This window comes from Suricata suricatta, chromosome 8 (genome assembly GCF_006229205.1).
Source record: "Suricata suricatta isolate VVHF042 chromosome 8, meerkat_22Aug2017_6uvM2_HiC, whole genome shotgun sequence".
NCBI classification, from domain to species: Eukaryota; Metazoa; Chordata; class Mammalia; order Carnivora; family Herpestidae; genus Suricata; species Suricata suricatta.
The window spans coordinates 8079432-8093026 of record NC_043707.1 but is presented as its reverse complement, the minus strand read 5'-3'; the positions used below and the strand labels follow the sequence as shown (position 1 = coordinate 8093026).

At 43.0% G+C, this 13595-nt stretch overlaps 1 protein-coding gene and 1 long non-coding RNA gene across 4 annotated transcripts in view; one reads left to right on the top strand and one right to left on the bottom strand.

Moving 5' to 3' along the window:
• The window catches only part of ATF7IP2 (activating transcription factor 7 interacting protein 2), a 43700-nt gene extending 43478 nt beyond the window's left edge, over positions 1-222 (bottom strand). The window contains exon 1 of one of the 3 annotated variants that reach the window (XM_029947208.1): positions 147-222. The gene's annotated coding sequence lies outside the window, so the exon portion shown is untranslated. The remainder of the gene's footprint in view (positions 1-146) is intronic. The other 2 variants (XM_029947206.1, XM_029947207.1) reach the window with 2 other exon arrangements.
• Positions 223-372: 150 nt separating this feature from the next.
• Positions 373-9526, top strand: LOC115298433. Its single transcript, XR_003911743.1, has 2 exons — positions 373-487; positions 9290-9526. It is a non-coding gene; the product is annotated as an uncharacterized LOC115298433 (long non-coding RNA).
• The last annotated feature ends 4069 nt before the right edge of the window (positions 9527-13595 follow it).

The window sequence follows — 13595 nt, the reverse complement described above, 5'->3', positions numbered from 1 at the left end:
GCCTCTCGCTCGGCCCCGCTACCGCCGCGACCACCCTGCTCGCGCGGTGTCCCCGGGCTTCTGCGCCGGCCGTCAGGCGCAGGGCACCACGCAACCCCGCCGACCAACCGCCGCTCCCGCGGGACTCTCGCCCGGCCCCAACGTACCTACCGCCGCGCCCCGCCGGCCACTTTCCTCAACAGAAGCTCGTCGAACAGTAACCGCCGCGCACAATAACTCTCCCGCGCTGGCCTTCGGAGGTAAGTCGGCCCGCGGCTGCCCACGCCCCCGCCGGACCCCGGACCAATGGCAGCGCGAGCCTGCGGCGACCCGGCCAATCAGGAGCGCCTGGGTGGAGTGGGCGGGTCGAGGGGCGGTGGCTGAGAAGTGGAGGTCGGCTTCGGGCTGCGTCTAGCTCCGCGGCGTTAGCGCCGGCCGAGTGGCGGGGCCCAGAGCCCTAGTCGGGAGGTGGCGCCGAGTGACCCGTGCGACGCGGTAGTTTTCCGAGGTGACTCTTGAAACTTATAAAAGCCCATTGGAATCTTCAAAATAATTGCCTTTAAAATTTCATTGATGTGGATTAAGGAGTTTTTGGACCACTCATTAAATTTTGCTACCCAGAAGAGGGGGCCTGGCCCCCTTGTGTTTTCTTGTTTCCTAAATTGTCCGGGCCCCTAGGGTGCGTCAGATTTCATGGGGCAGATGATGGCCCTGTTTGTGACTGCTGTGTGTTCAGTCAGTTCTGAGGGCCCTCCCTGTGCTCGGTGCGGGAGTGTAACTGTCAGTTTGTCGATAAAGCCTCATGTTCGAGGGGACCACTGCTTGCCTTGTAGTAGCCACTGGCTACGAGGAAAATGAGGCAAGAACGGAAGTTCCACAAGCCTTATTCATGAACGGAATGGTGTACTCTGACCTAGTGTCCAAAATCTAGTCCAGGGATTTGTGCTCGGGGTGGGGGGAGGAGGTGGTTGTCTATTCTATTATAAAATTAGTATTGATCTTTCTGTTGGTCTCAGACTGTTCCATGGAATTTTCCAGAAACTTCTGGAAAAGTGTCATGTGATATTGCAACACGTTGAATGCAGAAACAGGAGAATCCAACCGTCTTAAGTCAGACAGGAAATTGACAGAAATGTAAAATAACACCAACCTTTGCACAAGGTTTTATGTTTTGGAAAATTTTTTTTTTTTTTTTGAGAGAGACCAAGAAAACAGAGAGAGGAGACAGGACCTACACTGACAGCAGAGAGACTGTCATGGGGCTTGAACTCACAAACTGAGATCATGACCTGAGCTGAAGTTGGACACTCAACTGACTGAGCCACCCAGGCACCCCATGTTTTGGAAAACAATTTTTCATATAACTGAAGGGGCTACCTAGGGTTGCTGAGAAAAAGAGAGGGTTTGGGAGACAAATGAGTTGGAGCCAGATAAGGAATATGGACTTAATTCAGTCAACATTAAGTAGCCTTTAGAAATACCATGTCCATTTAGGGAAATAGTATGTCGTGCACCATTATTTTTTTTAAAGTAAGCTCTACACCTGGCGTGGGGCTTGAATTCATGACCTCAAGATCAAGAGTCCCATGCTCTGCTGGCTGAGCCCACTGAGCTTCTGACTTACAGGACTATGACATGGGGTGTCTGGGGGGCTCAGTCGGTTAATTGTCCGACTTCAGCTCAGGTCATGATCTCAGGGTTCGTGGGTTCAAGCCCCACATCAGGCTCTGTGCTGACAGTTAGCTCAGAGCCTGGAGCCTGTCTTCAGATTTTGTGTCTCCCTCTCTCTTTGACCGTCCCCTGTTCGTGCTGTCTCTCTCTCTCAAAAAATAAATAAGAAACATTAAAAAAAAAAAAGACTATGACACAATACATGGTTGTTGTATTAAGCCATCAAGTGTATAGTAATTGGTTACGGCAACAACAGAAAATGAATACCGGCATTCCATACCCCTCTTAGCATCTCAAAGGCAAGGCTGGAATCCTGGAAACTACATTTCCTAGATACCCTATGGCCAGTGTTCTAGATTTATTTGCATGTGGCCCAGTGGGATGCACGTCCTGAGATTTGGAAAGTAGAAGAAAGACAAATTATCATTTTGTGTTTTCTCACTTCGGTTCTGGCTCTCTTCACGGCCAGTCCCTGCTTCAGTGATGCAAGGCAGCTATGACAATCAACAGTGGTTTCTCTGAACTTTCCTAGCTGCGGCAAGTTGCCTACACTCTGGATCACAGAAGCAGCGTCCCAAAGGAAAACTAATGTGACGGTGACTCCTCTAGCCCTTCCAAAGGGTTTTGGTACCTACTTCTCTGTGCCAAATACCATTATGCTAGAAACATCCGGAGTGGTTTCTAGTTTCATGATTGTACCCTAACCAATACACTTCTCCGTGACTCAGTTTCCTCATCCGTGAAATGAACTTACCTATGATATAAGAAACATCATGAAAAGTAACATCTTAGAGTTGCCTGGGTGGCTCAGTTGGTTAAGCCTCTGACTCTGGAGTTTGGTTTAGATCACGATCACAGCATCATGGGATCGACCCCCACGTTGGGCTCCGTGCTGAACGTGGAATGGAGCTTCCTTGGAATTCTCTCTCTCTCTCTCTCTCCCTCTGCCCCTCTCCCTGACATACATTCTCTTTCTCCCTACAAAAAAAAGTAACCTCTAAGGAAAAGATTTTTGGATAGTAACCTTTTAGAGTTACTGCATGGATTACATTAAATGGATTAAAAATCCATTTAAAGTGCTTAATAGAGCATTTAACACACAGTATGTGCTCAATAAATGTTGATTACTATTTTTTCTTTTTTTATGTTAAAATTTTTTTTTTTTAATTTTTGAGAGACAGAGACAGTGCGAGCAGGGGAGGGTCAGAGAGAGAGGGAGACACAGAATCTGAAGACAAGCTTCAGGCTCTGAGCTGGCTGTCAGCACAGAGCCTGACGTGGGGCCTGATCTGCAAGATCATGACCTGAACTGAAGTCAGATGCTTAACTGACTGAGCCACCCAGGCGCCTTGATTACTATTTTTTTCTGAAGGGCTCCTTATGTGGTTACAAAATGGGCACTGCCAAAAGCCAGTTTATTCTGCCTTTTGCCTAACCTATCATCAACATTCCAACCTTGAAAACATTGGGGGGCACCTGGGTTGTTCAGTTGGTTGAGTGCCTGACTCTTCGTTTTAGGTCAGGTCATGATCTCACGGTTGTGAGATTAATCTCACCGCTGGACTCCACGCTGAGCACAGAGCCTCCTTGGGATTCTCTGTCTCCCTCTTTCTCTCTCTCTGCCCCTCCCTTGTTTGTTCTCTCTCAAAATAAATAAAAATAAACATTAAAAAAAACCCATACACATTGGGGTATCTGGCTGTTCAGTCGTAGAACATGATGCAACTCTTTTTTTAGTTTATCTATTTATTTTGAGATGGGAGAAAGAGGGAAAGGGAAACAGAGAGAATCTCAAGCCTGCTCAGCACTGTCAGCAGGGAGCCTGACTCAGGGCTTGAACTCACAAACCATGAGATCATGACCTGAGCTGAAATCAAGAATTGGACATTCAACTGAGTGAACCATCCAGGCACCCTGAGAAACTGCAACTCTTGATTTCAGGATTGTGGGTTCAGGCCCTACGTTGGGTACAGAGATTACTTTTTTAAAAACCTTAAAAAAAAAAAAGCACACACATTGTCACTACTTTATGTATTGAGGACTTTTAGCAGTCACAAAGTACTTTACAACACAAGAAGTCAGGATTATATATAGTTCTCAGCACTGTCAACTCTGAAAAACAACTCAGAAGTTAGACAACTTAGTATTATCTTGAATATGTATATATTTAGTATGAGTATTGTGATGGTTATATATGTTAACTTGGCAAGGCTGTGTGCCCAGTTGTTTGGTCAAATACTATTCTAGATGTTGGTGTGAATATATTTTTTAAATTTAATGACAGGAGGTACAAATCAGTTGACTTTAAGTCAAGTCAATGTGTAAAAATGAAATTTGTGTTAATAGCAAAGTTTCTATATGCTATTGAAGTTAAGGTGGTATAAATATAAAATAGGTTGTAAAAGGCTAAAGAGCCTAATTGTAATCCCTTAGGGTATCCAGTGAGAAAATAACTTTTAAAATTTTCACAGAAAAGGAAATGAGAATGGAATAAAAAATGGCATACCATAAAAAAGTCATGTAGACACAGAAGAAGGAAGTAATGGAAAAATTTAACAACAACAAGAAAACAAAGAAAAAATAGCAAATTGAGAGCATTAAGATTTTCCTTATCAGTAACTATTATAAATGTAAATGGATTAAACTCTTTTCAAAAGTAGAGTTAGATTGACAGAATAGGTTAAAAAGCAATAGCAAAAACCATGGTCCTACTGTATGCGGTCTATAAATGACTCAGCTTAGATCTAAAGATATAAGTAGGTTTAAAATAGATAAATAGATACTCCACGCAAAAAGTAACCAAAAGAGAAGTGAGGTGACCATAATAATAGCAGACAAAATAGATTTATAGTCCAAAACCATTGCAAGAGACAAAGAAGGAATTTATATCCATAGAGGGACAATCCATAAAGAAATAGAACAGTCATAAACATATTCACATCTCACAACAGAGCTAAAAAATACATGAAGCAAAAATGGCCAGTACTGAGGTGGAAATAGACAGTTATACAACACTCTTTGGATAGTTTAATACCCCACTTTCAACAGTGAATAGGACAACGGAAAGAAGATGAGTAAGGAAATAGAGTACTTGAACAACAGTATAAACCAACCAGACCTAACAGACCAATGAAGGATACAAAAACAGCAAAATAAACATTCTCAAGAGCACATGGAACCGTTCTCCAGGATAGATCAAATGTTTGGCCACTATACAAAACTCACAAACATTTAAAAAGATTGAAATCACACAAGGTATCTCCTCTGAACACAATAAAATAAAACTAGAAATCAGAAACAGAAGGAAAACCAGAAAACACACATGTGGAACGTAACCAACGTGTCCTTAAACAACAAATAGGCTGAAGAAGAAATCACAGTAGAAATCACAAAATGCCGTGAGTAAAAATGAAAACACTATATACCAAAGTATATGTTTAGGATGCACTCAGCCTGACCATTCTGAAATTATTCCATTATTGTCAAAGGTCTTATTTTGGGGATTCAAAACACATGGGTATCACACTTGGGGGTAGTCATGTGATTAAAAGTTGCCCATGGATAGTGTTACAGAATGTAAGGTGTCTTTGATTGGACAAAGATTATGGAAACATTCACAGGGTGACAACTATGCAAACAGGCAAAGATAATCAAGTGTTAGCTCCCCGGGCTTCTCAGTGGTGATATGGCTATTGATGATAAGGCCCAACTAGAATGAGGACACTTTAAGGCTTCGCTTTTCCCCTCTCCTTATGGCCCTCCCTAGAGGGAAAACATATGCTATGTATCTGCCTTTTACCATTTGCTTCTCCTAAGTTTTTGATCTTCAGTGTGTTGATGCAGCACAACTCAAAACATTTCTGTTACTTTAGGCTTGTTAGCTGATAACTAGCACAAACCCAGTTAGCACATTCCCGACCATTTACTGGAAGGGATCAAAGGTTAATCTCCAAGATGCTTCCATCAGAAATAGGCTTTAGACCTGAGGTCCGTTTCTGCTTAGATTATCGCAAGTGTTGTGCTACAGCGAGATTTAGCTTTAATATTTGTTTCCATTGTATGAGTTCAAGTTTGAGTCATTCACTTTTTTTTTTTTTTTACTTTTAAAATGCACTTTATGGGGGATGCATGGGTGGCTCAGTCGGTTAAATGTTGCACCAAGAGACCCAGAGACCATCCGAGACCACTGAAGCCGAATTAAGGGAGTCTTTATCACCAGCCAGGACCTCACAGAGTTAACACAGAACTCTAAATGTGTGGCCCGGAGTCCAAGGGCTTAGGGCTTTTTATAATGAGTAAGTAGGCAAGCGAGATTACAGAAGCAGAATTGAGTGGTTATTGTAAAAAGCTGCAAAGTGTAAGGAGACTGGTCCTAATTCTGGTATGCAGAAAAACATTTGTCATTTTGAATGCAAGATTCAGGGTCGAAGGGGAGTTTCCAGGGAATAGTCATTATCTCCAGGACAAGGTATGCAAACTGTATCACAAACAACCAGTAGCAGAGAACATTAACTCCTGTTCTTCTACTTTTTTTTTTCCTTGCACCAGGGGATAATCACTAGCCCTCTGAGTGCTTGCCCAGAGGTAAACTCTGGGCCAAGATGGAAAGATTGATTCATGTGCAATGTAAGTGACTTCCGCTCAGGTCATGATCTCACGGTTTGTGAGTTCCAGTCACACACTGGGCTCTCTGCAGTCAGTACAGAGCCTGCTTTGGATTCCCTGTCTCCCTGTCTCTGCCCCTCCCCCCTTGTGTGTGGGTGCCCACGCTCTCTCTCAAAAATAAGTGAACATTAAAAAAATAATAAAAACAAAAACTTTATAGATATAAAAAAATACATAAAATGGTGGCACCTGGGTGGCTCGGTGGGTTGAGCTTAGATGCTCTCAAATCAGGTCCTGATCTTCTAGTCTTGACACAGAGCCCCACACTGGGCTCCATGCGGAGCCTGGAGCCAGCTTGAGATTTTCTCTCTCTCCTTTCTCTTCCTCTCCCACCTCTCTCTCTCTCTCAAAATAAGTCAATAAGCATTTTTAAAAAATTACATAAAACACACACCTTTTGAGTTACAATGAGTTCTGAGAAGTAGAACCACCACCTCAGTCAAGATCACTTCCTTCCTCCAAATTCCCTTGTACCCTTTTGCAGTCACCCCCGAACTCTGATACCCAGTCCCAAGAAACTCCAGATTTGCTTTCAATCGAAATATATTAGTTGTACCTCTTCTAGAATTTCATATAAATGGAATTATGCAGTATACCCTCTTTTATATTTTTCCTTCAGCATGTTTTTGAGATTCATCCACGTTGCTGTGTGTTTTTATCTGTTTTAATGGGGAATAGCATTTTATCATGTGGATGAACTGCCTTTTGTATATCCATTTACCTCCTGGTGGGTATTCAGGTTGTTTCTAGTTTTATCTGTTACAAATACAGTTGCTCTGAACATTTGTGTACAAGTCTTCCAGGGAGTATGGTTTTGTTTTGTTTTGTTTTCTACCTGGGAGTGGAATTGCTAGGTCATATAATAAATCTATGCTTGACTTCAGAGATGTGCAAAAGTTTTTTCTAAGGGCCAGAAAGTAAATATTTTAGGCATTGTGGGCCCTGCGGTCTCTGTTACAACTGCTCAAGTCTGCTCTTGTGGTGTGAAAGCAGCGATGGGCGTCCACAATTGAATGAGCCTGGTTGTGTCCCAATTAAAGTGTATTTACCAAAAAAAAAAAAAAAAATTGGGTGGCGGATCAGATTTGGTATGTCGTCCATAGTTTGCTGAACCTGGCAATTGAGGTTGCTAAGTTTCACTGCTATGTTTTCTTTTAGGTATTTTATAGCTATAGCTTTTATACTTAGATCTAGATTGACTGTTAATTTTTGTAGGTGGTGTGAAGTTAGGATCAAGGTTCATTCTTTGTTCATACTATTTTTTCTTGTTTCAGTGACATTTGTTGAAAAGATTACTCTGGGACCTTTATCAAAAAGCAATAAGGGTCACCAGTCGACTCAGTTGGTTAAGCCTCCGACTTTGGCTCAGGTCATGATCTCATGGTTCGTGAGTTCAAGACCCACACTGGGCTCTTTGCTGACAGTATGGAGCCTGCTACAGATCCTCTGTCCCCTTCTCTCTTTGTGCCCTTCCCCCGTTCATGTTCTCTCATGCTCTCAAAAATAAATAAGCATTAAAAAAAAAAATAACTCAGGATTGCCTGGGTGGCTCAGCCAGTTAAGCTTAAGCCCTGCCCACCTTTGTTTGGGGCTCTCAGCATGGATGCACCACGCCGGTAAAGTCTGTGAGCCCGAGGTTAGGCCCCGGCGAGCCTAAACCTGTAATAAAGCCCTTTGCTTTTGCATGGGTGACTCGGTCTCCCTGGCGGTTTCTGGTTTTGGGGGACGATAAAGAAATCTTGGGTATTACAGGCTCAAGTCATAATTTTAAAGTCCATGGGTTCGAGCCCTGCATTGGGTTCTTTGCTGACAGCTCAGAGCCTGGAGCCTGCTTCAGATTCTGTGTCTCCCTCTCTCTCTCTGCCCCTCCTTAGCTCACTATCTCTCTCTCAAAAAAAAAAAGACATAAAAATAATTTTTTAAAAATTCAATTGACTGGAATGCCTGGGTAGATTAGTCGGTTAAGCATCCAACTCTTGATCTTAGGTTGGGTCATGATCTAGTGGTTCATGAGATTGAGTCAGCATTGGGTTGTATGCTGACAGTGTGTAGCCTGCTTGGGGCTCGCTCTCTCTCTCTCTCTCTCTCTCTCTCTCTCTCTCTGCCCCTCCCCTGCTTACAAGTGTTCTCTTTCAAAATAAATAAACTTAAAAAAAGAAAGCAATTGACCATATATATTTAGATCTACTTCTGGACTCCCTATGTGTTTCTATGGATTTATATACTTATCCTCATGTCAACATCCCATGGTCTTGATTACTATGGCTTTACAGTAGGCCTTGAATTTGAGGGTATAAATCTTCCAACTTTGTTTTTCTTTTTCCAAATTGTTTGCCTATTCTGGTTCCTTCTCATTTCCATAAAAATTATAGAATCCGCTTTTTACAATACGTAAAAAAAAGCAAACTGGAGTGATTTTAATTTTGATTGAATACACAGACAAATAGGGGAAAATTGACATCTTAACAGTATTGAGTCTTCTAATCTGTAAGTAGTTAATACTCTGATAAGTACTACTTATCATGTAAATGTGTCATTTTTATTAAAAATATTAATAGTAATCCTCCAAGTGCCAGGATTATGGAATACTTTTGTTCTTTTTGCTTTTCTGTCTCAAAAATATTATTTCAAAAATATTTAGCTAGACCAAAAAAAGATACTAATTTTGGTTATGCAACAGCTCAATTTAATTTGAATGATTCAGAGACAAGTAACTATATTAGAAAAAGAGAGGATAATTGTTTCTGTCTTTCCAACTAAAATAGAAGATTCATTACCACAAGAAAAAATTATTTGATGGTATGTCCTTAGCAACTAAACTTTAAAAATATCATTGAAAAAAGAATAAAGAACTGCCTATTCATCTCCATCACGAAAGCACCTTCATCCAAATACCTTTTTTGTATGCTGTGAATTCATAATCTGTTTTCTTTTGAAAACAAAAGCAATAATGTGTTTCTAACTTTCCTTGCAGAAAAACCAAGGAACAATGACCAGTCTGGGGGCAGCAGACTCTCCCAGTGTTCATTGAACAGATTTCTTGGAGAAACAGCTGAGTCCAGGTAGATGAGGAAATCACAAGTTAACCTGGAACATCTGGTATCCTGAGGAGGGAAATTACATTTTACCTTGAAAATGGAAGAATATTCTGGAATTTGTGGGCATAGATTTAAAACCACCACCATTAAATGATTTTGATTTTTTAAAAGTACCCAGGCACTATCCCTATGCATCTTTTTATTTTTCTTTTTAATGTTTATTCGTTTTTGAGTGAGAGAGAGAGAGGGAAAAGGGGCAGAGAGAATGAGACAGAGAATCTGAAGCAGGCTCCAGGCTCTGAGCTCTCAGCGCAGAGCCCGATGCAGGGCTTGAACCCAGGAACCGTGAGATCATGACCTGAGCTGAAGTCTGACGCTCAACTGACCGAGCCACCCAGGAGCCCCCGTATACATCCTTATGAAACACAAACCACATAGCGTTGTATACAATAAAAATTGAAATTCCCTCTTCACAGCTGAATTTACCCACACCCCTACTCTAACCTTCATGACTTTCCAGACATTTTCCCACTTACACACACATGCACGTGTGTACAACTCTCTACTTAAACATACACAAATTTAGAGTGTTTGATTATTGCATGAATGAGCTCATCTTACCGTTCTGTTTATCAATCAAGATATATCTCTTGTAGCTCTTTCCATGTCAGTGTAGAGGTAGCTCATTCTTCTTAAAAAGTGCAGTATATTCTATTGTGGTGACATCATTTAGCCAATTACTAACTGGAGGACATAGGATAATGCCCTCTCCTTTTTCTACTATAATAAATATATTTTTAGTCTTGTCCTCTCAGTTCTAGGAATTAAAGACCTAGGAGTGAAAAAAAAAAACCCGTTCAGTTAATGCTATCTATACATAAAATTTTAACAGTAAGTGGCAAATGATGGGTTCATGGGAAGTTGTTCTAAAAAGGAAGTTGTTCTAAAAAGGAAGTTGTTCGAGGAAGAAAGAACAGACTTTTATCATTTGGGATGTTTTGCAAATAACAAAAACCAACCAACCAACCAACCAACAGTAGGCCAAACATCTAGAAAAAGCTAGCGATTGCAAAGAGTGTTCCTATAACTGAACCACATAAGAGTCCCTCCGCGTATCGCTCAGGAGACCAATAAAAATCGATGGCTGAGCTTTTGCAGTGAAGAAAGATAGGCTGTATATTAGTATAGTACTACCCCAGACAATGGAGGCTAATGCTCAAAAGTCCCAAATTTCTCCATGGTTTGCAAGTGAGAGATTTTAAGGGCGTAGTTTCGGGGAGGGGGCACCTGAGAAGGTGGACACTATCGCAGATGCCTAAAGTCCTGTTAGTAGATATTAATCACCTCTGGTGCCACTTCGTCTGGTCACAAGGAGGTCTGTTCCATCACAAGAGACTTGGAATCTGAAAAATATCTTTGTTCTTTAGATTAGAGATTTCACCAGGTACATACAGTGATGATACCTTTAGGGTAGTACTGATTAACTACTTGTACCTGCCAAAGCTGGTGGGGTTGCATTCCTGCAGGTTGCTTTGAATAAGTAAGCATTTCTATCCGGTAAATGTGGGTCTATGTGTTCCTTGGCAGATCCAGCCTTGCCCTGGGACGGTGAGACCTCTATTGTTCATTTCGTCATCTGAAGTGTACACATGGATGCCAGCTTCACTTCCTTTCCCTTCCCCAGGGCATCGATTCAGATCCTGCAGATTCACAATAACTCCAAAACAGGGTGGAAACACAAGGTCATCTGGTACTACCAACTTCAGTAGATTGTGTTTGCTCTGCTGTAGTTAAGAAAGGACCAATCATCGTGACAATTTTGGGCATACAGCGTGGTAGGGCGCATGATCTGCACCTGAGTCCTGGGCCTTCCACCACGGCTCACGGCCCACTTCCTGGCCCAGGATCCTGGGCCTGGGATCCTAGCAGGTCCAGCCCCATAGGCCCCGGGTTCTGGTGGGCCTGCGCAGCGGTGTGTTTGAGTGGAGCACATAGTGTCACAAGCGTAATGGTGGCAGCGCAAGTGCAGGGTGGAGGAGAGGGCCGGTGTGGGCATCAGGCTTGGCCATCCAGATGAGGCCAACAAGCCCGGGCTGATGGCTTGGTCCCAGTCAGACGAAGCGACCTTCGCCACCTTCTATATAGCGTTCCATACAACATGCACCAAGGCCTTGGGCCAGAAGCAAACAGAGCGTGGGGCAATGAGGGTTGGAACCACTGGAACCGTTAAGTGGCCCTCAGGTGGCAGGAAAGGGCGTGGCCCCAGGTTGGTAGGGAGGACCACCAACCTTGGGAGGGTCTGCTGTCTCGTGCATGAAATACAAAAAAGTTCCTCTCTCCATGTGCCTCTGCTCTCACCAGCCTTTTGAAAAAAAAGTATCTGCTACATTTAGTCCGTGATGGACCACCTCTAGAAGCAACATCAGGTGCGACACAGGCCCATGTTGGTGCCCTGGTTTAGAGGGCATGGAGCGATGAGGTCCACGGAAGAAGAGAGGAAGCTTCTAGGTCAGACCAGCTGTACCCAGGAAACAGTGTCACATTAACGCCATCGCTCTATACACAGTGCATTTTATTGCTCACTGACTTCAGGTTGATGCTGCTAAGTACTTTTTTTGAAATAACTTGTTTCTAGATTTTTCAGAGGTGCCCATATAAAAACTAATTGGTAGTGTTGCAGGATTTTTTTTTTTTTAACCTCAATAGCCGGTGATAGTCTCTTTTGGCTTCAAAGAATGAAGAGATAGACTGGGAGTGAGGTAAGCAGTCAGCAAGAATTTGATTAAAAAGCAAGATTAGCAGGGCGCTTGGGTATCTCAGTCCGTTAAGCGTCCTGACTCTTAGTTTTGGCTCAGGTCGTGATCTCATGGTTCAAGAGCTGGAGCCCCACGTAGGGCTCTGTGCTGATAATGTGGCACCTACTTGGGCTTTCTCTCTCCCCCTCTCTGCCCCTCCCCAGCTTGCTCTCTCTCCCTCAAAAAAAATTAATTAAAAAAGAAAAGCAAGACTAGCAAAAGCAAGAATAGTACGAAAGCTCTCTGCAGAGAGGAGGCATTGGAAAGTGAATAGCCCTGAATACAGGCAAGGGACTTCATTTTATAGTCCCTTCCCTCTCTTCCCCCTTTATTCCTTTTCAGGTTCTGTGTTTCACTGTCCTGAGAACTGTAGGTGCTCAGTTGTTTTTTTCTGATTGGCTTGATTCTGTGGTTTGAGGGCTCAGACTCTGACGACCATGATTATACTGCCCCTCATACAACGGAAGTTTTAGGGTTTACTTGCTTTGGTCTGTTTGTCAAATTCCTGAGGGGAACATGAGTGGGGAGTCGGTGGTTTGTTTCATTCTTAAGAAAAAAACTTTGTGTCTGAGGGAGTTTTTCTCATGGTCAAATGCTCCCAGCATTGTTTTAAAATAATGTGTTTTCCTTTTACATTCGGGGAGCCTCAAGTCTAAACTTTACCTCTCTGCCTCTTTAACCCTCTCCTTCCCTGTCATGGTTATATAAAAATTCACTTTGTACATTTTTTTGTTTAGATGTATAATATGAAAATAAAGTGAGACCTCACTAAAAGGGAGTCAAGGGGTGAGAAAGGGGAGCACACGCTGTGACTGAACAGAGTGGTTCGTCCCCTGGTTGCACAGAAAACCAATTAAAGAAAGAAACAAACCTGACCTTGAGCTTTGGCGGCCAAGAAAGGGCACGAATTGATGTGCTGCGCCCAGAAGAATGGGGATTTAGTGCTCGAAGTCCTGAACCCCAAGTGAAGATTTTTAAAAAAATATTTTTTAATGTTTATTTTTAAGGGAGAGAGACAGAGTGCCAACAAGGGAGGGGCTGAGAGAGAGAGGGACCCTGTAAGAGTTACTTCAGGAAGGCCACCAAGCGGCCATTTTGTTGCGGGTCAGAGAATAGTCCCAGGCCCCGCCAGGGACCGACGACCCCCACTCTCCGATCGGGAATGCCTCCCCATGGGATTCCAGCATTCCCCTCCCCACCGAAGTGGACAGCCAATCCTATCCTGCCACCGTCCAAAGATGCCCCTACGTGGCTATCTGCCCACCTGAGCTCAAACCCGGATCTCCTGCACCCATAAAACACCTTGCTCTCCCGTACCAGGCGCGACTTCCCTGACTCCCCACTCCGGAGTCACGGAACCTCACCCGGGAATTGCAGACTCCAATAAAGGCCTTCTTGGCTCCATAACTTGGTCTCTCTCCTTCCTCTCGCCTCTGCCTCCATCTAT